Raw genomic sequence first — 26,430 nt, forward strand, 5'->3', positions numbered from 1 at the left:
AGCCTGTGAGCCGTGACACACCTTTCCCTTTGCTGCGGTTCCTTGAAGCCACCGACAAACTTACACTACATCATACGCCCCTGTCAGAAACATAACAGAGCAATTATATACCCATTTATACATCTTACGTAATCTATGCAGTTTCTAGTGTGAAGTCTACGTGAAATTAAATTTGTATAAACAGAAAATAAGTTTGGATTTTTTTTTTTTAAAGAATAATTGTCTTTAATGACAGAAATGTCTACCTCTCCTGTTACATTTACTAAGGGTGGGAAGGGATTCTGCCCACCATAAACAAACTTGCTCTGCTGACTCTCTGTGGACCCATGTGATGAATAGTACCAGTCAAAAATCATCGCTAACGCTCATAACCAGATTTTCACAGGGAATTTTGCACAACTTCATTTCATAGTAACACTATCCACCTTGTAAAAATGAACACCCTCTTCTAACAGCACAAGTGAGAAATGGGATAGTCTTCCCACTGAGTTCCCAGATGTAGGATTGCCATTGTATTCACACACCCGGTGTTAGCCCAAGACGGCACCCTCAAATACAGCTCTGTCTTGGCTTTGCAGAAAAAACAAGACTGTGATATGGAAGAGGTGGCAGTGTGAAGCTGTCAGTACAAAATGCTTGTTTATACTAGAATAACCCCCAAAAAGCGCAATTTGATTCGAAATCTGACAGCCTCTTCTCGCATTGCATTTAAAAACCATTGTCCTAATAAATATTTGAGTTCCCATGATGTGCCAAATGCTGGAAAACACTCTGCGTGTGTGCGTGCATGTGTGTGTGCAGTACAGCGGAGCAGAGTACATCTGCAGTAGCAAGGAAACAGGCTGTTAGCATACAGCTTTGACAACTCCATCAGGCCAGTCTCAAGGTAGCTGTCAATCACAACAAATCATCTCATCCCTCAGCGCTGCGAGGACTTCTCTCCACTACTACACACATGACAGGCCCCTACAGCTCTATTTACCCATGCACACCCTCCTGGTGCCAGTGGATTTGTAATTAGAAAACAGGAAAAGAGAAAAGAGTCGTGGGGGTAGGTGGTAAAAGTAAGTCAGTAACAAGTTTTGGATACAAAGCAAGTGAATGGTGCCTTTTCACCAGCGACGTTGGCATTTGAAGGGCGGGTTGGCACTTGCGTGGCGGCAGTGCATTGAAAAGCGAAGGCATTTTCATTCATTCTCCTACTTAGGGGACAATTTGAGCGTGTGTGTGCATGTGTTCATGTGTGTGAGAAGGGGGGGGAGTAGGGGTGTCACACGCACACACAGTCCTGATTTGCAAGACTCATTTTCAGTTATCTATAATTAGATTAATGTGGTGATGGCATAGCACAAAGCCAGGCCCACTCCACTTCCATCTGAGAGCATATGAATTAGGGAATAAACACTTCTCTCTATTCCAGGCAGAGAAAGTGGTGGTGTGAGTGTTTAGCATACCCTTTATGATGGGGAAAGATGTTAATTGTGTGCCATTACCTCTAAACTGTTTGCTTGTTGTATTAATCACTGTGCTAATTGATGCAGAAATGAAATTGTTGCCACAGGCGAGGAAGGGAGTGAACCAGAGTCAGGGATGGCAGATAAAAGATTATCGTGGTAAACATATGGAGATGGCACCGCTTTGAAAGACTGCTCTATATGCCCACCAGCACCACATGGGATGATGAGTGGGGTGCCATTGGCAGCACAATGCAAGGTTTATGCAGAATGAAAACAAAGCATATTGGTAGGTTTGTCTACATATTTAGCAGAAGACAATAACTTACTGTAGACAGGTTATTGTGTGATAATCTAGACCCCACTATAATTGAATTCACATCATAAAATAAACATTGGCCTGTGGCAAACTGTGATTGTGGCATCTGTGTCACATGCTCATATGCTGCCTTCAAATTAGAGTCGCCATGCACACAGTATGCAATCATACAGCACATACTGACAGCTGAATTATCGTGGCCTTTTTTTTTCCAATTCCAAAGATGGTGAAAGATAATTCGGTTCTGAATTTAATCTCATCATCTTTAGAAATTAAAAATCATATACAATGTAAAATGAATAAGGAATTTTTTAACTGACCTATAGCACATTTCATATTTGGTGAAGTTTGAAGCCAGGGGCGTCACACTCGGGGCGATAGTGGGACTAACTACGTCTGCCCCCAAAGAAGACGCTTGGAATGGACTTAAAAGCTCAGTAAAAAGCTTGGAGCCTCCCGGGAGCTCTTCCTTCTCTGAAAGTAGTGCAGTGGTGCAGGGTTAAGTCTACTCCAGCAATAGGGATGGACACAGGTAGTTCATCTACAAACTTGGTACTGGTGCTGAACTTCAAGGTAATCATGTCTTCGCCATACCCTGAAGAAGTTAAATAGAAAAAAAAGAAAGAAAGAAAAGCTGGATGAGAAAAGACAAAAAAGCATGGAAATAAGTGATACCAAAAAGGAAAATAAATCGCTCAAAAATCACATTTCATTTCGAATATCATTTGATATGCACTATAGATTGACAACAATCATTAGTTCAATGATAAATTAAGCTGGTCTGCCCTCATTTTCAGACATAGCTACAGTGAGAGGATCAGAAGCAGGTCACCATTACCATTATCACCACTAAGCCATAATAAAGACCTCAACAACCATGAGGGAAATAATATTCTATACTGTCCTCTAACGCTCATACAGTAACAGTGTTGCATAGTAATACTGTGGAAAAGAGAGCAGAAATATGCCGAGATGAATTTTACATCTTTCGAATAATGACTACAGATCTTTGTTGTTATTTGTACATAAATGAGAATGGATGCAATTACCAAGAAGCAGAGGGAGGGGTCACTGTTATTTCTCATGCACAGGACCCAGAATTCTGTGCTTACGCCCCTGCTCCGAAACTTTATACATTTCACCTTTTCGGGGGACAAATTCAAAATCAAAGAATTTCCAAAAGTTTTCTGTGTGAGATTCAGCAGGTAAACGGATATGCAGGTGCCAACTTAGAGAGGCACAGGGGTTTTAATGTGTGGCTTGTGTGCCTCATTGCCTTACTAACCTCCAGTGTGTGTGCACGGGATAAACAGAGGCAGCCATTTAAAGAACCATAAGTCCATAAGGAGCAGGCAGTGAATGAAGAGATTCAGAGCGAGCTTCAGAGGCCCTCACCAGTGGACCAGCCACTGCCTCTAAACCCGCTGTGTTTTTGTATGCAGATTCCCCTTGTCAGAATTCATTTATTCAAAGGGAGTTATCGGCGAGAGCGGGTTATGAGACAAAAATAGTGGCATTCACATTCGTCTTGAAAAACATTTGGAATGCTAATGCCATGAGAACATGCCATTTATGTGCTTGTGTTTGCGTAAGAATCTGATCCAGCGCTCCGTTGGTTTGCCGGCCAAAAGGCGCAGTTCACGTAGAAAGGAGGGCACAGATACTGCTTACAGGGTTCAATGAATCTAAATCTGCTCTTGGGGAACTTCTTTTTTTTATTGCTGGGAACATTTGCTACTGGAACTCACCATATGCCGCCTGCAGCAGTTTGATCCTGTAGCAAGAGGCTAAAAAATCTATATTTTTTTTAAAGGGTCATTAGATCATTCTGATCGCAGCCAATGTTCATTCAATTGCACCCTTGTTTATCAAAATAGATGTCCTCGGTGATGATGACAAAATTGCCCATCCTAAACTAAGAAACGATAAATCTCCAGCATTTCACAATAGCCTGAACCATGGCGTCACTATCTTGTTCTCTCTGTGTTTCTCTCCCTCTCCCCCGCTTTCTTTTGCTCTGCACAGGTGGTAGGAGCTTTCTGGTAGAGTCTTTCTCATTCCTTTTTGTTCCCCTCCAATTGCTCTGATCGGGAGCTGTTGATGATGATGACAGTTCTGGCTGTCCATTGATTTGCTGTGGCCCCTAGTCGCGAGTTCACAGCAGATGACACTCTTCCTTTGGCTTTAATTAGAGCTGCCCCATCTTCTCTTCTTCCCTGCCCTGGATGTGGTTCGACACATGAACACAAAAAGCTCCTACACACAAAACTCCCCGCTAGGAAACAGCCAACACTCGCTGACTGGAGCTAGTATTTAGTGTCTTGACTACAAACCCGCGTGGTCAAGAAAGGATTTTGTTTGTAGCATTATAAAGAAACAAAGACAAGGGATGCTTATCATTGTATTCCAGCCTAGAGACACGAACATGAACCTATTAATGCACATGTGCAACAACACATACACACTCTGCCTGTTCATTATCCTGATCTATACAAGTCTAGTCTTAAAATTACTATTAAACCAGTGGGGATGGGAAATTTTATTTTATTCAATTTTATTCATCATTTTATCACCCAAGAGGCAATGCCCTCTCTGCTGTGCCAGGATATACATGGGCCTCATCTTACCATCTGTCCCAGACATGAGCCACTTCAGACCCCGGTGGGAAAGATGGGGAGGGAAGAAAGGGGGACAGAGAATCCCTGGTCTGGCCAGGGGTTATTATCTCAGTGGTCATGGGTCCTTGCACATATTTCATGGTTGCTCTCAGGGTGTCTTCTCACAGCCATTAGCAGACCAGATTCATTTAAAGCACTTGTGGGTCACTTGTGGCCTGGACGTTTCTTTGCTGTGCCAAAAAAGCAAATGAGATAAATAAGATGAGGTCTGAGGGGCCATTCAATTATGTTTGGTGCGTTTAGCACGTTTAGGTCTCCTCAACCTCTGTTAAGCTGATTTGCGTTGGATGCAGGAAATTAATGATTTCAATTATTTTTGTGATTTCTACTCCTTTTTTATGCATCAAACATTTCTTTCTTTACCTGCACAGGCAGGAGAAATTGAGCATACATCACCTGTGTGAAACAAAGCAAAACAAAATATTGCAGTTCCTGTTGCAACTTTTGCTCTTAATTTGTATTCCAAGCAGGTGAGAGTGTTAATGAGGTTCACAGTGGCATTAACTAGTTGGCTTGCAGGCTTCCTTTGTCTCTCTATGACAGTTCATCTTCAGAGATATAGCCTACTATTGACTAATTATTTCTTCATACAGCGCTGCATCTCATCCGGCCATATCAGGGTCAGGGGCTGTCACACGACAACAGTTGCTGTGGTGTGTTTTAATACGCATTTTGATATAAAACATGGGACATAAGGCTTTGTTGACGCTAGTGTGTTAAGGCCAATTGAAAATCCAGATGGCTGAAGATACCCCTGTACTGTAAGGGAGGGAATAATGCTTAAGATAACAGTAAATGAAACATGAGGAACCTTACAGTACCTCTTCATGATTATCCTGTCAAGCTATGATCTGATCTACCCTCCTGAAAAGCTTGGCCTGATCACTTTGGTCTGTGGACGATACAACACAGACAGACACACACACACACAGATCTTAAAACATGTGCTCAGATACAGTATGTAGTAATGCTAAAATCAACATGCTTGACTGCATGCTTGCAGACAAGCACATAATCAATGCAGTCATACAGCAGGGCTGACCAGTGGGGGGGCATGACCTGACAGGTGACCCATGTATGTCTCCACTAGTGCCAGAGCATGCCTGTGAGTGTGTGTATGTGTGTGTGTGTGTCTATCAGAGTGAAAGTCAGCTGGTCATCCATGCGAGCATAGTATATTTCAGTTTACAAGTTTAGCAGGCTCAGTGCACAGTACTACACTGACAATTTACAGTAAACTGCATCATGTTCTCCCACTAATTAACCGTCATAGCAGCTCAGCTCCGATAGCCCCAGACCTCTGTATCAAACCTCCCCCTGCCCACAACAGCCTAAGTTTAGAGCTGAGGACCCCCTAATGACAGTAGTAGAGCACAGAGTGGAAGTCCTGTCATAAAGCCAATCAGGGGAGTCCTTGTTGAGCCTCATAAATCTCCCACTTCGAAGGGTTACTGGGAGGTCTGGGAAGTGAAGATTTCCCACTTATTATTGCCAGGAAACCCCAGACAACCTTCCCCTTAACTGAGGTCACGCAAGGTTATGACCTTTGGACAATCATCATTGTTGTTTCAGTAACTATGGCAATCAAGCACCGCAGTGATGTGACATTCACACCGTCTGTTATGCACATCCACAGATCATGTCAGTCTTTATATAGTCCTAGAAAAATATCATTTACTCACTGTATGATTCATTTTCCTTTCAGCATGTTAAGCATTTAACTGCTGGAAGAAAATACGTAGATGTATTCATTGTTATGTCTTCAAGGAACTCATCAGCAGAAATAATACAAGCTTTGTTTTAGCTGTTATTGTCTCGACATGCAATTATATGAATGGACACCCATTTGCGTATTGGCTCAGTATATCTATGTGTTGGTGTGTGTGTGCTTGTGTGTGTGTGTGTTTGAAGACGTTGTGTTCAAAGCCCTCGAAAAGCTTTGTGCCAATGTTCCTGCAGACACCTTAACAGGCATGAGACACATTTCCAGTGGGACACCAACCATCCCTTTCTATCGCAGCGGAGAGCAATGCTCCAGTGCCAGCCTGGTGCCATCAGCACAGGGATAAGCTTTTTGACAGAACATCGACAGGCTTTCAGAGTCTCCCGAGGCCATTCCAGACCTGAGAGGATCAGCAGGCCTCCAACAAGTGGTCTTCAGGGCAGCACAGGCTCTCATACTGTGAGGGTCTCTGACAACTGAACCACAAGCAAGTAAGTGACAGGAGCCAAGCACCAATTAAAAACTGTATCAAAGGCCGCGCCGGTTTCCACAGAATTTTGTATTCAGTGCTATCATTTCAGTTTGTACCAAAATGTGACACAACACGTTGTTGTTTTTTTTAATGGCTAGAACACCATTTTAAAGGTGCCAACCAGTGTTGTGTGGTGTAAAAATAAACATTACAATAAGAAGACACAAGTGAGACATAAAGCTTAACTGGGTGAAAATATTTTTGAAAAATATTCTGATGATTGCATTTGTTTTAGAGAGACCCATTTAAAAACCACCTGCACCAAAAAATTCAAATCAAAGAATAAATAAAGCACACCTTTCACCTCTAGTACTTAAAAAGTTTCCCCCAAAAATATCAAAAACGTCTTTTTATGACTTCTGTTCCACTCCTAGTTCTTGTAACAGCCATATAGGCCATGCCAAATGTGCCCAGAAATAAGCTGGGCCTCCCCACTGTCTCTGAGATTGCCCACCCAGGAGTCTGGCACACGCCACAGCGAGCAGGAGGCCCTCTGGATTACAGTAATACACACTATCTCATAATGGAAAGCTGCCGTGCACATTTCCCTCTCTCCGCCCTCATTGTCCACACTACCAACTGCACAATCAGGATATGAGACTGTGATTGCACCCGTTAGCATCTGTGAGCTTGCTGGTGTGCTGCCCCCTGCGCCCCCACCCCCCCCGCCTCCTTTTTCTGGGTTAGGAACTGTTTGGCTCCTAAAAGGTAAAACAATCAGTAAAAAAAATAAAATTAAAAATAGGTGCTATTCTGCCAATACCTGTGTCATGACATGCGAAACTTCAACTGTAAACTAAAACTAGCTAAAAATACTTTGAACTCTTCAACACTGAGTGGCTTGATTAATTTCAGACAGCAGAGGTCACGGGTCATAAGGAAACAATGGCATGAGCATACATAACCTGAGATACTAACATGGTTAAATAAACAGTCAGGCTTGGCCTGTTTCGACCCGCCACACTGCAGACAAACTCCGCCACTTTCCCTCTCACCCTGTAATCACCAGGAGCTGTAATTAATAGGGAGGCTGACCCACGGTTCAGGGCAGTGGAGTGGACAGCCAGACAAAGTTGAAAGCCATTAAGAGGAAAGAGAGGTTGAGGGGAAGAGAGAGCCACCCAGTCCTCCCTAGGTGGCTAACAAAGGTGCAGGTGGGGCAGGGGGAGCAGAGGTAGACCACCAGGTTACCTCAGACTGTTCCTAATTGCACCGTAGAGGTAATTTACTCCACTAAGTAGCTTGCCTACAAACCCCGTTGGTGCGTGCACGCTAATCAGGCTTGATGCTCCGAACAATGGGCCATGTGCGCCTCTGAGTGTTGTGGGAGGAGTAGCGGTAACCAGTAGACCACCACTGATCAACGTGGACGAGATGTTTCAAAAGGACACAAAAGCTCTGAATGGGGAAGAACATGAGGAGAGGCCTGGGGCAGACAGACGGACGGGGAAGGGTCCGCTAAAGTTGTGGACTGGCACGTCCTCAGACCTGTATTTATCCAGGAGGTTCAAGAGGATAAAGGCGGATACAGTGACATTAGGACAGGCATACAACAGATGCTTTCTCACACATGGACAAAGAGGATTTGAGGACATTAACAAACCACAAGTCTCAGATATCCACTTTATTAAAATTATTATTACTGGCCTTTCACTTTCATTTGCTGCTCAGGCCACTGTATTGTGTTTCATTGAAGTACTTCAAAAACTTCAGTGTCTACTTCAGTAGACAAAAACATAATAAACGTATAGTAAAAACAGTCTTCAAGAGGACTACCTTTGACACTGAAGACGATGTTTGTGTTAGCAGTTTCTGCTAACCGCTAACGTCTAAATCACAGTAATGTAACGTTGTTGCCACTGATGCTCGTCCTTGTGGCTTGTAGAGGTGTTAACCAGCACATTTTCTAGCCATCAAGGCTTATATAACATAACATAATAAAACAATTTGTCCTCATTAGAGCAGCACTGCCCCCCACTACACAGGAGCTTTGTTGTTCTTTCGTATGATATATATATATATATATATGTACATCGCTAACAAGCCAATCAGGCCTGCCAACAGAAGTAGTGGAAGCACAGACAGCCATTAAAGGCCCGGCCCCAGCTACAAAAACAAAACCTATCCACCTGAGACCACAGAGGGACAGGATGCAGGCTACTTATAGCAACCCAAAACCAACCCACAAGAATAGCAGGAAAAACGACTCGGTATGGGAGCTGCACCAAGGCTTTTGAAGTGCGCCACCTCTAAACTATTCTAATACACCACCCCGGCATCTTTGAAGGCAGGTTATCCTCCATGGCCGTGTGTCCTGTTGTGGACGAATTGTTTCCTCTTTCAGTTTGCCTTTATTTCCCCGTAGAAACTGACACTGTTTTATTGTTCTCCTGGGCCACACTGTTGATCTAGGGGAGCGCAAGTGGGAGAGGACCGCTCGCTGTTCTCCTGTTGGTCAGGGAGGACAGTGAGTTAGTCACACAGGTGATGCAGGCGGTGGTTATCCCAGCAGAATCTGCAGAAGGATGACCCCCCACTCACTGCTGCCATTTCCTCTATCCCCAAGGTTGTGACCTCACAATGCCCTCTCGCCTAAGAATGGACCATTAGAGTAATTAATCAGTCAGTGGTCAGTGATGTCATTGCACAAACATGTCACAAAGTATGGGCAGAACTGTGACATATTTTGTTGTTTTTGCTGCCGCTGCCGATGGTTCTGCTCGTAAAACACTCCAGATTTACGGTGAGGGAACATGCACCTGTCACCACAAGCACGGCACAAAGAAAAAAAACACAGACTTTCAAAAGAAACTGTGAAGTAAACGCATCATGCCTGAATTTAAGGTACAATTAATAGCTAATTCATCGTCGTGAGGCAGTACATTGGTTTCACTGCTGACAGAATAGGCCCTAAAAGGTAATAAAATATAAATAAAGTGTTGCTTTTATTACACTCCAACAAAATGCACCATACTCCCGGGGAAAGTAATAGAGGTGATGCTGCATGCTCTACAAAAATGTGTATTATACATAAAGAAAAGATGTTTTCACCTCGCTGCCAAGAGCATCGTGACTGAGTATTATCTGTGTAATCTGAGACAGAGGTACAGTACATGTGCTTGCCCTGTCTCCTGTGGAGAAGGAGAGCTCATTTTAACACTCAATATCAGGGAATCTAATTGCACCTACAAATCGTTCCTTTTGGCTTAGGTCTGTGAAACACGTCTATGGCAAATAGTGTCATATCAGAGCCCTATCAGACTCATTACAGGCACCGTTTCAGAGGCTTAGACGCACATCAGCAACAGAGTGACACAGAGTCTGATTTACCGTCTGCAGGAGGTTTATGTTCGGCATAATCCAGAAACAAAAAATGATTTTGAATAGTTTGTGTAAAAACAATTAAATTGATATAATTAGTGTTTACAACTATTATTTTTCATATTCTAATATTCTTTTATTTTCTTTATTTATATTTTCATATTAAACAGTCAGACTGTGTTAATCAGTCACATACTGTTTTAGCATTTTTCCAGTTTAATTATCTACGGTAAGTCAGTTTTCTCATTCCTCCGTTTTTGTTTATATTTGGCTTTATTTTCATAATGATAATTCAGGCTAAGAAGAGAGGGTAGTCTCTTGCCTATTTTATTTGACTCTGCACTGTGACGCCTGTGGCCGGAGCGAGGGACGACTTGTGAGTGACACTGAATGAGGAAGGCAAAAGCCGTATTTCAAAAGCTCTGAATACACAACGAACTGTAAAATTCTTTAAAAGACTGAATAACTGACATCTGCACAAAAGGCTTTCCCCATCATGGTGCAGTAAGATTTCATTTAAATTTAACCAGTGAGTGTTTTTGATGCAGTGAGAGCTCACTCACCGCTCACTTAAAACTGTTCCAATACACTATAGGCATCACCCTCACCCTCCTCTCGTACACTATGGCCAGAGAAAGCTCTGGTATTTCCTCTGAGGAGTCTGCTAACGTGCAGACCAGCACTGATTCTTCTCAGTGCACAGGCACTGGAACAAAGTGCAGTCTGAATGCTCACTAGAGCCAAAAATATCATATTTGATTTGGATAAAAGGTTAATATGTCTCACCTCTAGCAGCTATGGTGTTTACATTCAGCACAGACACTGATTGGTCTTTTATGATTAATTTCCGTTGCCTCATCTGAGAAGCCACTTCCACTTTTTCCAGTGTTTCTCCTTTGTTCACATGCACGTCTCCCATGAGTGTCCTAAGACATGCAGTCCTACAATCAAAACATTAAATGCATTATTTTTTTCCTTCACAACTATCACATAGAAAACATGCAGATACTGAATAGTCCATAGATTCTATCTGAGAGTTTTGGGCTCACACTTTTCTTAGTCTAGCTCTCAAAGAGTATTTAATGTCTGCACTGGAAAGACATTAAAGCGAAGGGAGAGTGAGAGAGAATTGCAACTGTGGTGTGCAGAATCATTGAAAATTTCCCATCTTTACACAGTGGCCTGTTGGACAATCTGTCATACTTAGTGCAGCAGATCAAGACTCTAAGCCGCTCTAAGAGTAGCAGTAGTCAGTCTTTCACCATATTACAACAGTTCTTCAATAAAAGGATTTCTTTTCTACAGAAAGCTTTTCTTTTATCCAGCATGTCTGGCTAGGAGAAAAAAATTACAGCGAGTGCAATGTGCATAGAAATCTGCTCCAATCTGTTCCTGATGCAGTAAATAACAGGCGAGATGGAACAGAACAGACTGTCTTGAAAAGCTGTTAATTTTCATATATTTGTGTGAACTTTTATTTTGATGCATCATGCTGAAAAATGTTTTTATTAGCTGTCTCGAGGATTTTTTTTCTAAGGACACATCAGAATATGGAGCTGCTGTTTCGCCATCTGAAACACAGCACTGGTGTGCACGGAAAAACTATGGGGAAAATCTGTCATTGCATGACTCCTAACCTTTGTGCAGATAAATTTTGCTTCAGTACTTGTTGGGCAGCAAATTGTCAGTCATGTAAATTAAGAGAACTAAACAACAGAACTTAAGCTAATGGAGTATTGCTTGCAGTAATGACAAGAGATGAGAATAATGGATTGTTAGTTTGCTTCATAATGATGCTAGATATCCGGGGACGTGTAGATAGGCACATTAGAAGTCAAAGACTGTTCCAGAATAATAGGAAGGCTCAGAGATAATGTACTCGCACAAGGGGGCCTCGACATTAGCAACAGCCCAGCAGGACTCGGCTTGCACGTGTGCCAATGACGCATTAAATCCCTCAATGACAAAAGATACAAGAAAGGTAACTCTGTAGGCATATTGTTTTGCCACCATCATACACCCGACACCATACTGTATACATGCAAGTAACACGCAGGGATGTTGAGGTGGTTAGTAATTGCATAGAGCAGGAAAGAGCAAGAAAGAAGTGGAAAATCACATGTTAATGTTCATCCTTTACTCTAGATTGTCTGAAAGCACAAAACAGGAGAAAATGACTGATAGAAATTATTTGTCACCATTTTGAAACAATTATTTTTTTTTAAAACAAATAAATAAAAGAATAAAAAAGCTACTTACGAGAGTCAAGAATCTTTAATCAGCCCTCACTGTGATGAAAGCACAGCTCCAGCATGAACCTAGCAAGATGAAAACAGGAATAAGACAAAAGAACAAAAGTACAGATGATATTAACTTCTGCTCAAATGAGCACAGTGGGAGAGCACACAAAGTATTTAGCACCGTTATTTCTGTCTTTTGATGTTGTTTGTCAAATCACAGCATCTACTGCAGTATTTAGTGGCCTAAACCTCGATCTTCCCTGATGGCACGAGTGCAGGGCGAGTGTAATGGTGGCCCTCTTCCTTCATTAGATATTAATTTATTCATTACATGTTAACTCTGGTAGACCTTGGAAGGAGATTCCAGGTGACTCTTCTTCATTTGGTCCCCACTGCTCGCCACTGGGCCCGGGAAAATCACAGTAATGCCACACAGTTGGGGAAGTGGAGAGCAAATTATTCAGCTCCATAGAGAGGGACTCTGTGGTAAACACACGGTGGGACGCTTGTGCTGTCATAATTAAATCTTCAAATCCAGGGTGCTTCCATTTTAGTACACAAACATGCGGTTTGGTAAACACCAGCGAGCAGAGGCCCTGAACGATTATGGTATGTGCATGAGAAAAAAAAGTACATACCCAATACTACATTCATGTTGTAAGTAGACAAATGCAAAAATGCACTGTGTAAATACAAAGGATTCAAGTTTTTTTTGTCAAAGATCATTTTTATTAGCTTCTCCTTTTATTTATTTCGTTTTCACATTGGATAAATATGAATAATTCTTGAATGCAGAAAAAGAGCGTCAGTAATCGGGGAATGGAGGGAGAGTAAAGGGTGGAGACTTTGTAACTTCCTCATACGAGAGCAAAAGAGCTCTCAATCTTCAACCGAGCCGTGCCAGATCAGAAAAGCATCAATCCCGGCTTCTCTCAGTGGCCCGTCAATGGGGGAAAATCCCCAGTGAACAAGCAGCCTGGCTAATCCACAGCTAAATGACACCTCCAGACACTAATGCCCAGACTGACCACAGAAGCAATCCGCGGCGACTCCTCCACACATATACCCACTGATGCTTTTCAGCTCAGGGAACTTAAAAGGGCTGGGGCTGTCTCTGTCTCTCTGTGTGCCACCTGCTTAGCATCCCCGCGCTGCAAGCTGCTATAGAGAGACATCTCCGGCAGAGGAGAAAGGCCCATTGTGTCCAGACGCCTTTGAGGGCATTGTTCTGCTTCACTGAGGCCAGGCCGACATCTGCACCATTCACACTGAAGGAAGTTGTAATCACTCCCCTGCTCTTAGCTCTGTGGCTCCAACTTCATACCAAGAAGGCTTGTGAAGTTGGGCCTGTGGTAAACACCAAGGCGAGAGGAGGGGGGCAGTGGGTGTATAGGATTTGGAAGGGTGGCTGTTTTTGTTGAGAGGCATCAGTTTAAATAGAAACTCTTACATACCCCCATACAGGCCCCCTGATCCCTACCCTCCCTTCCAACCCCCAACTCACCCAAGTACACTCGCTCTCTACAATACAAAGCTGGCAACTGATTTACAGAGTTACCACTCCATCAAAAGCACTGATTAACTGCTTGTCTTTCACAAGTAGGGCAAAAGATTTCAAATGTGTCCGCGTGTAAAGTATAAAAATGTGCAGCCGCTGCGTTTTCAAAATGCTCCTTTGCTCTCTTTTCATGAGTAAAAAAGAAAGAAATGGGGAGGGGAAAAAAAGAGGCAGTGAAAGGCAGGATTGTTTCAGTGGTCAAGTTGAGAAAGGGTTTTGTGTAGTTTTCATTTACATATAATTACACTTTAATGGAAGTCTGACTAGTGTGGGGTAAGAGGCTGGCCACGCGGGCGGCTGGGGAGACCCCCTATGATACAGGATGACAAGCTGTAGCGCAAACTCCATCTCCGGCTAATTAAACGAATCAATTAAGAGACTATTGTTGTAACTGTGTAACTGATGTTCTGTAGTGGTGAAAATGGTCCCTTGGGGAGGTCTTCCAACCATATTAAAAACCCTATCCTCTACATCTCCATCTGATACCAATATAGACACTTATTTGCGCCTTGCTGTCATGTCATTGGAGGCGGGCACATTATGGAAATTGAAACGGAGGGGTTGAGGGGAGCAGGACTGAGCTCAGTGTGAAGCGGCGAGGTTCACTTCCCATCACCCTCCAAGGAGAACTCGCTTCAGCAAACTCCAAAGTCCCTCAAAGTTCCCTAATAGCAGAGCTAGAGCAAGCACACCCAGCTGTGTGCATCCAGTCACTAGGTAAGGGTCGCGCAATTAGCATACTCCTCCCTGCCAGGCGAGTCGCATTGATGCAGATAAATTATCATATTAGATTTACCCTCCTCAGTTCAACTGATTGGCTCCCAAATTGTTTTAGATGGCCGTCATTAATCCTTAGCATAGGCTAAGTGCTTTGGCTTCAGATCTGATTGCGTAGAGGCGCCTGGGGTCAAATTAACAGAATACTAATGTCTGAACTCTATCTCATTTGCAGTGTCAGGATGCTGCTTCTATTATAGGAAACAGGAAAGAGTCAATTGCCATTTATCTAATGTAGGATTTGGAAACTCTCAAGACGATAATTGAGGTCCAAGGTACGAGCAGAGATGATGTTATCAAGTCAGCTCTTTCTCAGTAATTGCTATACAGTTTATATATATATAAATATATATAAATGTACTGTATGTGTGTGTGTATGTGAGAGAAAGAGAGGGAAAGATAGCTAAGAAATTATCAAAGTATACCAAAGCATATAAGAGTTTCAAAGACAGCCAGAAAAAATGTGATACATCCATTGCAGCAACTATTATTTATATTTTTCCCCTATGTATTCTAATGAGCGGGATCACGTTTCAGCTGTAAAAAGATGAAACAAAATAGTGTTACTGTTCAGAGAAATTGAATATATTACACATTTCTGCTTGGATAACAACCCCACCCACCACCTCCACCCCACCCCAGCAGCTTCTGACTATGCCTGTGTGCAGGGAGACTGACAGATTTATGAACAGAGCAAATCTGAGGACTTGACGGAGGGTCCAGTGGATCCGTGTCACTCCTTTGTCTTTGTAAGCTGACCCTGTTTGTTTAAGGCCCACAGTGCTGGCACCACATGAGTGGAACGGTGCTGCCTTGGCGCCTCAGCCGTCCCGGCTCCTGTGGCCAAAGTCAGCACTGGCATGTCGTTGGGACCTTCTGATGGAGATCAAGGGATTATCCCCCATCTCTCACACACACACACACACACACACACTGAGAAATCACATTCATTATATTTACACTAATGTGTACCCCGTACACCCAGAAAATCTCAAACAACACAGACTGAAACATAGTCTTGAGTGCCTTTTGTCGTCCAACTGCACAGACAAGTCACACAGAGCCCAGAGAGGAGCAATCTGAGCAGGGGCATCAGATTCCTTAAGAAGCAGGTGATAATGTCTGAGTCTGGGGCCGTCTAAAACAGCACAGACACAGTAGCCTATAGATGAAATATCAGTCATTACCCAGATCCCAGACAAAAATACACCAGGGGGTCTCTGCATTGAGATTGTAGGTGCACAAAACACACACACACACCATGCAGCCACACAAGAGTTGTTTTACATGTGACTTTTTTTTATCAAGTTAATGAAAACATATTCATTACATTTTTATCCTTGCATCAGTTAAAATATCGCATTATGTCAGTCTTCTCCAAACAGATCTTTAATGTGTTACTGTACCTCCAGTGGTGTCTAGTCAAAGGTTTTATGTTGCAAGGTTTTACTGCTATCTCATTGTTATGTGAAATAACAGTACCAACACTGTGATAAAATATCTTGTGTTTTGTGTTTCTTCAGTTGTGGTAGTTTGCTGTGTTTATTGAATACACTGGGGTATAAAGAGAGTATAAAGCTGAATACAGCATGAACAGGCTGAACACATAAAAACATGAAGAGCGACCTACACAGATGATTAATACAATATCTAAAGAAAAAGACGTGGCAGTGCTGGCTCTCTGTGGTGCGGCAAATAATAATAGGAACGGGAAAAAAGTAACAGAAAATAATGAGATAATGTCAGAATCACAACTTGAACAAAAGTACATTTAAACAGTCTGTAAAGGGCATTTCCTCCCAGCTGTGTTGCCGAGGTCTGGAACTACATTCATTGTCCTTCACCTGGCTTCAACTGCATGAGCACATCTATGTGTGTGTTTAGGTGTGTTTCTTTCTTTTTGCCTCCCAAGTCTCTCTCCCCGCCTCCCTCATACCTGTCATCTGGCAAGGCTAACCCCTGGTAGCTCCCCGCCAAATGCGCACACGTACACACTCGCACACACACGTTGTAAATCCCCGCCAAATGCCCGCCCTTCCAGCCCCCTCACACGGCAGCCGGTGTCAGCGAATCAGCTGAACCGTCTCCGCCCCGAGAATAACCCCATGACAGACAGCCCTAGTGGCCTCCCCTTGTCAACGCAGCCTGCCCGCCAAAGCTGACAGCCAGGGCACAGGGTGGACAGGCTACTGTACGCAGGAGTTTACACTGGGTTGGGCCCGGAGAGGATGGGCCCTGGGGTAAGGATAGAAGAGGGAATGGTGATATAAGTAGAGATGGGATATAGCCGGGGATGCGGATAGGGGTTATGTGAGTACAAAGGCAGGGCCAGAAAAGAAGATAGGGCTTATCATGATGCTAAAGCTATACAATAAGGGTATATGAGCAGGGTTTATGATGGGAAATGGGAATATAAGGCCTGGTCTTGAAACTTTCTTCAAGCCGGGTTCTCTTTTCACTCTACAGCTTGGAATAAAAAAGAGAAAAAATAAAATAAAGAGCTCCAATACATCAGGAAACAGGGATTATAATTGCAGAGGTCAGCTCCTGTCAAGGTTACTGCAGCATTTGGTGTATAGCACTTGGCTGGCAGAGTTGAGTGGTCAGTCCCTGCAGGGTGAAGAGTGGAAGGTTCGGTTTGGCCCACAGCCTGAAGACTGTCATTCTTCTATCCTCTCTACAACAATTCAGATAAGAGGCAGACTACTCTTACTTCTCCTCTGACAAGCCCTCATAAGGAACCCTTACACATTCAAAGCAAAAGTGGAAAAAGAAAATCATGTTGCATGATGTTTTTGTTGTGTTTTGACAGATAGTTGACGTCCCATTTATATTTAATAATTTGGCTCAGCTTGAGAATCATTCTGCATTGGAAAAAAAAAGAGGCATGGAGGAACATTATGATGCATTTGTTTCAAAAGTGGGACATGGGTGACAAGACAAAAATAAGAACAACGACTTCATCTTCCCAAGTCTCTCTGTCATGTGGATGATGATTCCCTTTCTAGCTGCTTCTACCAACTGAGCACACATGTGCACGCAAGACGCACATACATATAAAATTATTCATTTTGATTGATGATTTCTTAATCAAGGCATGCATATACCATGTGGTAAGATGACTTCTCATCCCAGTTTGAAAATGTCTCATCTTTTACTGGGTTGCTTATCACTTCAGTAGCGAGCAATGAAACAATGTGCAGCCCTGCAGCGAAATAAGGAGCACATCCAGTCTCTGAATGGTAATTCTTTTACATAAGAACAAGAGGGGATATTGATATTCTGTTATACTGGTATTATTTTAGGTTAGATAACGCTAACTAGATGGTTGCTTAAAAGCAGCTGTGATGAAATCATGTTTGTACCCTTTGATCATTTTTTTACTAACTGTGCTAGCAGCTGCACTCCACATTTACCATAAGAATAAGAACAGCAAGGCTTCTTAGATGAAGACCCCAAAGTATGTTTTTTTCAGGGAGGCATTACAGTAATTCTTGTTTGTTGTTGGGGGTTTCTGAGAACTTGCCCTGTCTGAGCCTTCCCTAACAATACTGTTAGAAGAAAAAGGGCAGGAAGTGTGTCACAGGCATATACAGTATAAAAGCAGTATAAAAGACTGAGCAGCACGAGGCTTCGTAATATAGAGCTGCTGCTGAAGACGGCGCTTCAAATACAGATGTAAAATCAAAGGGGAAATCACTTATCGTGACTGACATGGTTTTTATCTGCAGAATATGGATATGTAGGTCTGCGCTAAGCTGACTGCAAACCTGCGACCCAGGAAGCATAAAGATAGAAGAGTGGGAGAAAGATGGTGATTCACTGCTTACTGTATGAAGCTACCACACATTCACACACGCACAGAAATACACATAAACACATGCATGCATGACCACGATCACGTATGCCCACTGCAACGCAACACACACACACACACACACCAACTGTGTAGATAAAAAGGGATCGTCACATGACAGATTCCCAGCAGATTGTACACGCAGAGATCTTAGGTCTTAGCTTCTGTGCCTTTTGACTTGAAGCACATACAGAAAGAGTGCACCCTCACAAACACTGGCTGCAACCAAAATTAAAATTCAGGATCAGGATCTTATGCTCAGTCAAGACATATCTCAATTTTCAAGGTGCAAAAAAAAAGAAAAGAAAAACCAAAAAAAATCTTTCTCAGAGATGATGTAAGTTATATTTGAGGAGTTATTTCACCGAGGTTCCTTTGAAGCTTTCCTTGCTAGTGAGCTTTGAAATAAATCCCAGTGCTCCTAATGAAGCCATCAGATAGATAGATAGATAGATAGATAGATAGATAGATAGATAGATAGATAGATAGATAGATAGATAGATAGATAGATAGATAGATAGATAGATAGATAGATAGATAGATAGATAGATAGATAGATAGATAGATAGATAGATAGATAAAGAACAATCATGCCTTTTTGAGTCTATCCAGTAAAGTCCTGATTCTTCCAAAAGTCTTGACACAAATCTCTTAATCCCTTCGATGTTTATGTGAAATGGTGCCACAACAGTGGTGAGACCAACCAGGCTGCTTCACTGAACTCTATATTTGGCAGAGGGATGGCATTTACCTGGATTTTATCTCTGAAAACCCTAGATCCTCCCGCTGTCAGCACGAGTGTAACAGCGACCCGTGACTGTAATTCTAGCATCAATCATTCCTTTGTTGAGCTTTTAATGAATATGCCCCGGGAAGTTGCGTCCCTTAACTTATGAAGGACTGAGAGTGAGAGGAGCATAAGGTTTGGGCAAGCAAGGCAGAGCAGAGAGCAGTGGGACTACACGGCTTAAGCCAAATACATATTTATGAGTAGCATCCACCCACAAGCCTGACTTTTCAAACCCAGCCAAGCTCAGGCAGGCATGCAGGCACACAAGCTGGGCCAGAACAGGGCAGGCTGATTGGGCCAGAATCGGCAGGGGTTTGGGTCTCCACTCAACTTTGTTTACGTACTATTGTGTCCTCTTCTTCCTGTGCCGTTCCAATTATTTGGCTGTATGCAGAAATACAGAAAATAAATATTGTAGCTCCTGCAACCTTTTCTGTAACGGGTGTTAAGGTGGGCGGGAACGGGGGATGAAAGAAGAGTCGACGGAGGATCTTGGAGAACTTTTTTTTTTTCCAGCGGATTGCGAAGGTGTTCATCCTTCGAATATATATTCTTTTAACCACAGACTTTCCCCTATTCCTGCTGATATTTCTCCTCCCTGTGATCTTTTGACCTTTTCCTCTTCTTCAAGGTCATTGGGTGAGTGCTTAAGATCTGGAAGAAGCAGCCATGTGCTCTGATAGCAGCGACCTGGTGGAGCAGTGCAGTGGATCGGTTATCGACTGGGGCCCATCCAGTATGGCTGCAACCACCACAGTTTGGTCTCCTTCACCCACTTCTTCAAGGCTGCCTTTAATCTCTCCCTGTGCCTCCCAGTCCACCCCTTTGATGTGGTGATGCCCTTCCTTCACTTACTCAATATTTGATCTATCTCACTTCATACTGCTAAATCCAGTTGAAGTAGATTCACATAGACAGGGTCCTCCCTCTCTTCTTCTAGCTTTTCCTCGTCTTTCGTACTCCTCTCTCATGTTGAACAAAATGACCACCTAAACCGACAACCGAAAATCGCTTTTCCCCCCGTCATGAAACAAGGAGCCGAAGTTAGTGTTAATTGATAGAGGAGTCAATTGCGTCCGCCTCGAAACAAAGTACGTATGGACTCGGATGGACGTGTAAACAGGTTGAAATCCACGCTGCTCCTGTGCACAGAGCTCTCTCTCCCTCACACACACACACACATGCACAAACACATTGCTATGTCTTAATAAAAGTCAACCAGCTGCTGTGCTCCCACCCACCATGTTAAGCCAGAGGTGTAAGTATCAACTCTCATCTCCTCCCTGCCTGCACCCACAGACGAGCCTACGAAATAGAAACAAGATACAGAATTACTGCCTGTTTACTTCAACTGGAGACCTAACACATGTTGTGTGGGAAGATAGACTTTGTTGTCAGCATGAGAAAGAAAAAGAGAAGGAAAAAAAAAAGAGCCCTGGCTGTATTTCCATAAACATAACAGATGTTTCACAATATAACAGAGCGAATTCTGAAAGCATGCAGTCCCTATCACACAGCTCACAGGCCACTGTTGACTGGCTGTGTGTATATAATTGCTGTCTCTTTATGGTGCGCAGTAGTCGGTGTCAGAGAGTGACCCCGCGGCCCATTCCCAAGTCTTCTCTTCGTCAGGATGGCGAGGAGACATCTACCATATGGCCTAGCCTTCTGCATCCTTGTCCCTGCATAATCACAAGACCAATACTGTATGCAGGGCAACAATTCAACTGAAAAAAAAAAACCACACACACACAACAGAGCCTCTGTAAGAACACATCCTATACACTGAGAGAGGCAAGTGAGCTTTCCATTGTGTCTTGATGGTTTGAATAGACCTGCTCTGTGCCAATTATGATGAAGAAAAGCCCAAACTCAAACAGACAACCGTAAAGAAAACAACAAACAAGCCCCAGATTTGTTTCAGTCATGACTCGGTTCAGTGAGGCACTCTCCCTCCTACTTAACAGCAATCAGAGATTCCTTATTACAGAACAGAGGGTTTGTGTAACACTGAACTCAAACCCTCTACTATTCTGTGCCACATTAGTTCCACTTAGTTGGGTCCCAATGACCTATTCAATGTAAATGCACTGAGCAATAATGAGTGGCGGGCTGCAGCGGTCCTTTAATGGGTGAGTACGTCCAGGGAGAGTGAAATGACAAGGCAGAAACAGAGGGAGAGGGGTTCAAGGCCTTTCAGGATGCGGGTGTTTAAGCAGGGTAATGATGGGAAAGTAAAGGACTTTAAAGGAATAATTAGGGCTAGATAAGAAGAAGGCCAACCATGTCTCAACAGACACACCTTCAGACTCATTAAATAAAAGCAGTGTCAGTCTACCATTAGGGGCACACGGGGTGACTGGTGGTTTTCTAAACTCTGATTTCAACAATAGACAACAGAGAGCGAGAGAGACGAAGGGGAAGAAAGCGTCTCTGTTACTGTAATGACAACAGGATAGCCTCAAAGGTAGAAAGACCCGCGAATCAGCCCGAGTCACGCCTCAAAGCTACCCGCACTGTTTTGATTTTTAAAAAACGCCGTTTACGCAAGAAAGGACTCAAATTAATGAGTGAGGTGAACAAATGAGAGCATCAGAGACATATTAATGACTTAGGTGTTAAGAGGAGTGTGACAGTCTCTTCTTTTCTTCAGCTCAATTTGGCAAGAGGAGGTGTTGAGGGAAACAGGCTTTTGACATAGTGCCATGTCGGCAGCCAGAGAGTGTTAGAAGAACTTGACTCAATCTGTTACGCTCTGGGACCGCCTCTCTTAATACTGTTTTTGCTTAATGGCCCGAGGTGTGCGTACGTCTGCACTGTGTGTGGAAGAGAGGGTTCATCTATCTTTTTCTCATTTTGTGCATGCACGTGAGCGTGTGTGTATATGTGTGTGTATGTGTATGCAAATGTTTGTTTTGTTTGTATTTGGTGATGAGGGTGTACCTGTAGGTCCTTAGGGTGTTGTTTGATGCTAGGTAGCACCTGCAGATGCCAAGTTCAACTCACTGGACTCTCTTGTTTCCTCTCCCTCCTCTCTCTTCTCTCTCTCTCGCCCTCCTCTCTCTCTCTCTCTCCTTCTCTCTCCCTCTCTCTCTCTTTCATACACCTCCCGTCTCTCTCCCCATCAGAATCCCCTTGTAGAAGCCAGGAGACAGGACTGTTACCTCTGAGACAGACACCAAGCAGATCTCAGGTTGAGCTCCCTGTTACCATGCGGCAGCCATTGGAAACAGATGGTCTCCAAACAGCCTGTCATGTTTACTGCTGCTGCCATAAAAGACAAGAGTCCAACAACACACTCCCTCAGGAGCCCCACGGGATCGCACAGGGGCCCGCAAACAGCTGCCTGGGAGTGAGGGTGGAGGGTGGAGGGGGCTGCAGCATTGGCCCACGTATGGACACACGCACTCACACCTTCAACTGACTCCTACCTTAACTACCATCCAAATGCCTCTATTATCAAACACTCACACACACACTCGCTCTCTCTCACACACACACACACCTACATAGTGACACAAACAGCCAGGCGCGCACTCCAAATGTCCTCCGCCAACCCGTCCGGACATGCTACATTTACTGCAATTAAACAAGCATGCCATTTGAATATCTGATGACACCTTGCAACCTGCTCCATGGGCTCTGAATATAATGGTGTCCCTGTGGAGCCCGGGAGAAATTGTCCATGTCACAGTTAATGAAGGGAATTTGCATTGTTATCTCAATTAAGGGCAGTGGAATAATGAAGCTCACTTCTGAATTAGTTAATCGACAAAAACTTGTACAAATGTGTTTGCATGGCCCATAGGTATGGCCCGCAGCTAATGTATATTCTTCAGGGTTAGCAGGGTTACGTCAGACGGAGGTTGGGGGGGGGGCAGACGGTAATGAGGCAGGTGCTACCGGACACTTCTCTTCCTCTCCTCGGGAGTCGAGATGCTACTCTGACCTCCCAACGCCTCATCCTCCGTCTCTTCCTCCCTGTCTCGCTCACACCACGTCTCCCTCACCTCTCTCCATTAGCTCTCTCCCCAGTGCCCCAGTCTTTCACTCACACGCCACATCAAATACACACGAACCACCAGAAACAGGTAGCAGATTGGAGATACAAACCCAGGTGCTTTGCCCCCACCACATCCACCCTCCTTCTCCATCCACTCCTCCTCTTCCCTCAGGACATCAACTCTGACCCTATAGCTCAACTTTTTGTATACAGATACCAGTAGACGGTAAGTGATAAAAGAAGGGGAAAAAAATGCTCAGGGAAAAAAAGAAAATATCTATTTTCTGTGAGTATTGTCAAGTGCAAAAAAAAAAAATCTCAGCTTTGGCACAAGAGGATAATGTTGAGTTTGGGCTTCTCCATTGATCTGCTGTGACAGTTTAAGTGGCTGCTTTGGTTCGGTGTGAGAGGAGTGTATTCTTGTGTTGAAGTGTGTGTTTGTAGAGAGTGACTAACGGCCATCACTAAAGGCTCGCACAAGTGCTCTCCTGCGCTGGGGGCCTCAAATGGCCAATGAATTATTTATAACAGCAAGGACATGAGTTGATGTCAGGGTAGAGGAGGGGTGGCACACAGACACAAACACCCATACACACACACACACATATTACACACTAGCTCACAAACAAACACAGTCTTAAACACACACGTGCATGTACACACACACACACACAGTATGGCCTCTGAAGGGGGTCAGTGTGCCAGACTGGCACAGGCTAAGCAGACAGCTCATAGTCAAAGTGCGCTGTGGGACAGTGGGGAGAGGAGGACCGGTCAGAGGGGAAATGGAGGGTTTCATTGCTGTTCTCTGCTCAATCTACTAACTACTGGAGCTCAAGGGAACGGAAGAAAAGGAGGACACAAATAAACCACGACTCCATGTCAAAGAGCCTGTTACAGCAACAGCACAGACAAGTATCATAACACTTGCCCATCTCCCCATGAGGATTAAAATACACTTTGAAAAATGAAAGACATAAATAAGAAAAGTGTAAATTTAACGGAAGGGTTATATATCTTATAATGTAAAGTCTATGACATAACACATCTGTGTCACTCATGACAGACATTCTGTCTTGATAGCTTCAGGATAAAAGCATCATTACTGTGAAAACTATCTGGTAGCTATAAATTGTGGCCCTTATGATAATACAAGCTTTACTGTAATATTTGCTTAATTCATCGGTTGAACATTTTAATTTTGCAGTAGTTGCAGTAGCAAATAACATTACAATTCTTTAATTAAAAAAAAGAAAAAAACATGGCCAGAGATGGCAACATTTATTTTCTCTTCCTCCACCCTCCCTTTAAGCTTCTGGTATAGCTGGCACTGAAGGCATGTGTGTGCATAATAAAGACTGGAAAGTGAAGGAGAAAAAAAAAACTTTCACACAATTACTGTTGAATTATAGCAGATTAAGATACCCTCAGCATATTTCTGGACTAAATCCTTCAGTATCAGAACTGACATATCTGAATATAACAAGAGGGATTAAGCCAAACTCCTGCCTAGTCTGTATCTCTCGCTCTCAAAACACAGACTCACACACGCAGAATTATAATGTTAATCTATGAAGTCATGGTAAACCCAGAGATCGGTGGTACATGTGATAACTTGTGCAAACAGTGACACTGAATTTTCTAAATTAAAAAGCTCTTTTCCGCTATATAAAATGGACTGTTTAATTATAGGGGGTGCAAAAACCTAAGCTATAGGTTTAGGCCCAATCTGCTATGCTTCCAGATTTTCTTTTCTCTTCATTTCATGTTAAAAGGACATTTTGGTCTAATGCTGCCCAAAATGTACTTTCTTCTGCATGACGTGAACAAAATAGTGAAGCTGTTTTTATTTCTCTGCCCATCCTCAGTTTGTCAATAACATGTTTGCTTTCTTTTTTTGTGTGTCAAAAGTTTGCACTCCTGAAACACCCTGTGGATGGTAGAGGTCAAAGGAGACTAACTCCACTGCTTGGAGCAGATATGAAATACACATTGGACTTTCAAGTGAAACATAAATCCACAACCCAACCTGCCTTGTGTCAACAGTCCAGGCTGCTGCTGGTGGTGTGATGGTGTAGGAAATGTTTTCTCTTTATTTGGGGGCCTCAATACTGATCAGTTATGGTTTGAATAAACAGTATATCTGAGAATTGTTGCTGACTATCACAATTTGGCTTCTTCCAGCAGGAAAATGTATCATGTCACAATGCAAATCATTCCAAACTGGTTCTCTGACCATGACAATGAGTTCAGTGAACTTCAGTTGCCTCCCCAGTCACCAGATCTGAATCCAATAGAGCACCACAGGGATGTGGTAGAATGGGAGACAAGCAGAATGAATGTGGAGCTGAAAAATCTGCAGAAATTATATGATTCATGAAGCAAAGTCTCAAAGGAATGTTTCCAACATGTTGTGGAATCCATGCTACAAAGAGCTGGGGCTGTTTTGAGAACAAAGAGAGGATCTGCCAGTGTTAGTATGGTTTTTTGGTTTTTATGTTGAGATTCAGTCATTTAGATGTGTTTCTCCCAAATTCCAATTAATATCTGACGCTTGTCGTCAGACCAGAACAAAATCTAATCATGTTCATCATATTGGAGGGATAAAGAGAGGGGGAAGAGGAGGACATGAAGGCAGGAAGAAGTGAAAGGGAGGGCACAAAGGAAGAACATCAACTCCAGGGTTCAATGAGGGTTAAGTCCAAAACAAAACAAAGTGAATGTGGATGTCAGTAATAAAAGCTTCATTAAAAGGTCAAAGGATCGAGAGGTCACTTAGGCGGATTCTCCCCACCTCTGAATTGTCTCCCTCATTCCCTGCAACACTGGAGCCGCGTCCCAGCAGCCTCTCTGCTCTGATGCAACATGGCATCTTAAAACAAGCAGTTTACATTAAAAGGTCAGCTGGGGGAGGGCACCGCGCTGAATCTGTGGGCTTGAGATGAAGAGGGCATCTGAGCAACAACAACATTCAAAGACACAAAAACACACACACACACATACTTGCAAACACACACACAGATCATCTTGTCTGTATCTCTCTCTTTTTCCCTTTACGACAAGCATTCATAGGCTATATACAATAGGTAGATGCATACATACTGTGCATGCAAGCACCCCCACACACAAATACACAAAATTTCACTATCTGTTTCTCACAAAGCACTAGAGATATACCC

The 26,430-nt window shown here is 43.3% G+C and overlaps 1 long non-coding RNA gene across 2 annotated transcripts in view; it reads right to left on the reverse strand.

Moving 5' to 3' along the window:
* LOC146965216 (uncharacterized) overlaps positions 1 to 26,430 on the reverse strand; it is a 101,591-nt gene that overhangs the window by 1,380 nt on the left and 73,781 nt on the right. Inside the window, exon 3 of one of the 2 annotated variants that reach the window (XR_015034628.1) lies at positions 10,815 to 10,968. The exons of the other annotated variant lie outside the window; for it this stretch is intronic. This is a non-coding gene — a long non-coding RNA (uncharacterized LOC146965216). Of the gene's footprint in view, positions 1 to 10,814; positions 10,969 to 26,430 lie in introns of those variants that run through there. 2 annotated transcript variants of the gene reach the window in all.

The sequence above is a fragment of the Trachurus japonicus genome, chromosome 21 (genome assembly GCF_045865225.1).
Source record: "Trachurus japonicus isolate A0001 chromosome 21, Traja_1.0".
NCBI lineage: Eukaryota > Metazoa > Chordata > Actinopteri > Carangiformes > Carangidae > Trachurus > Trachurus japonicus.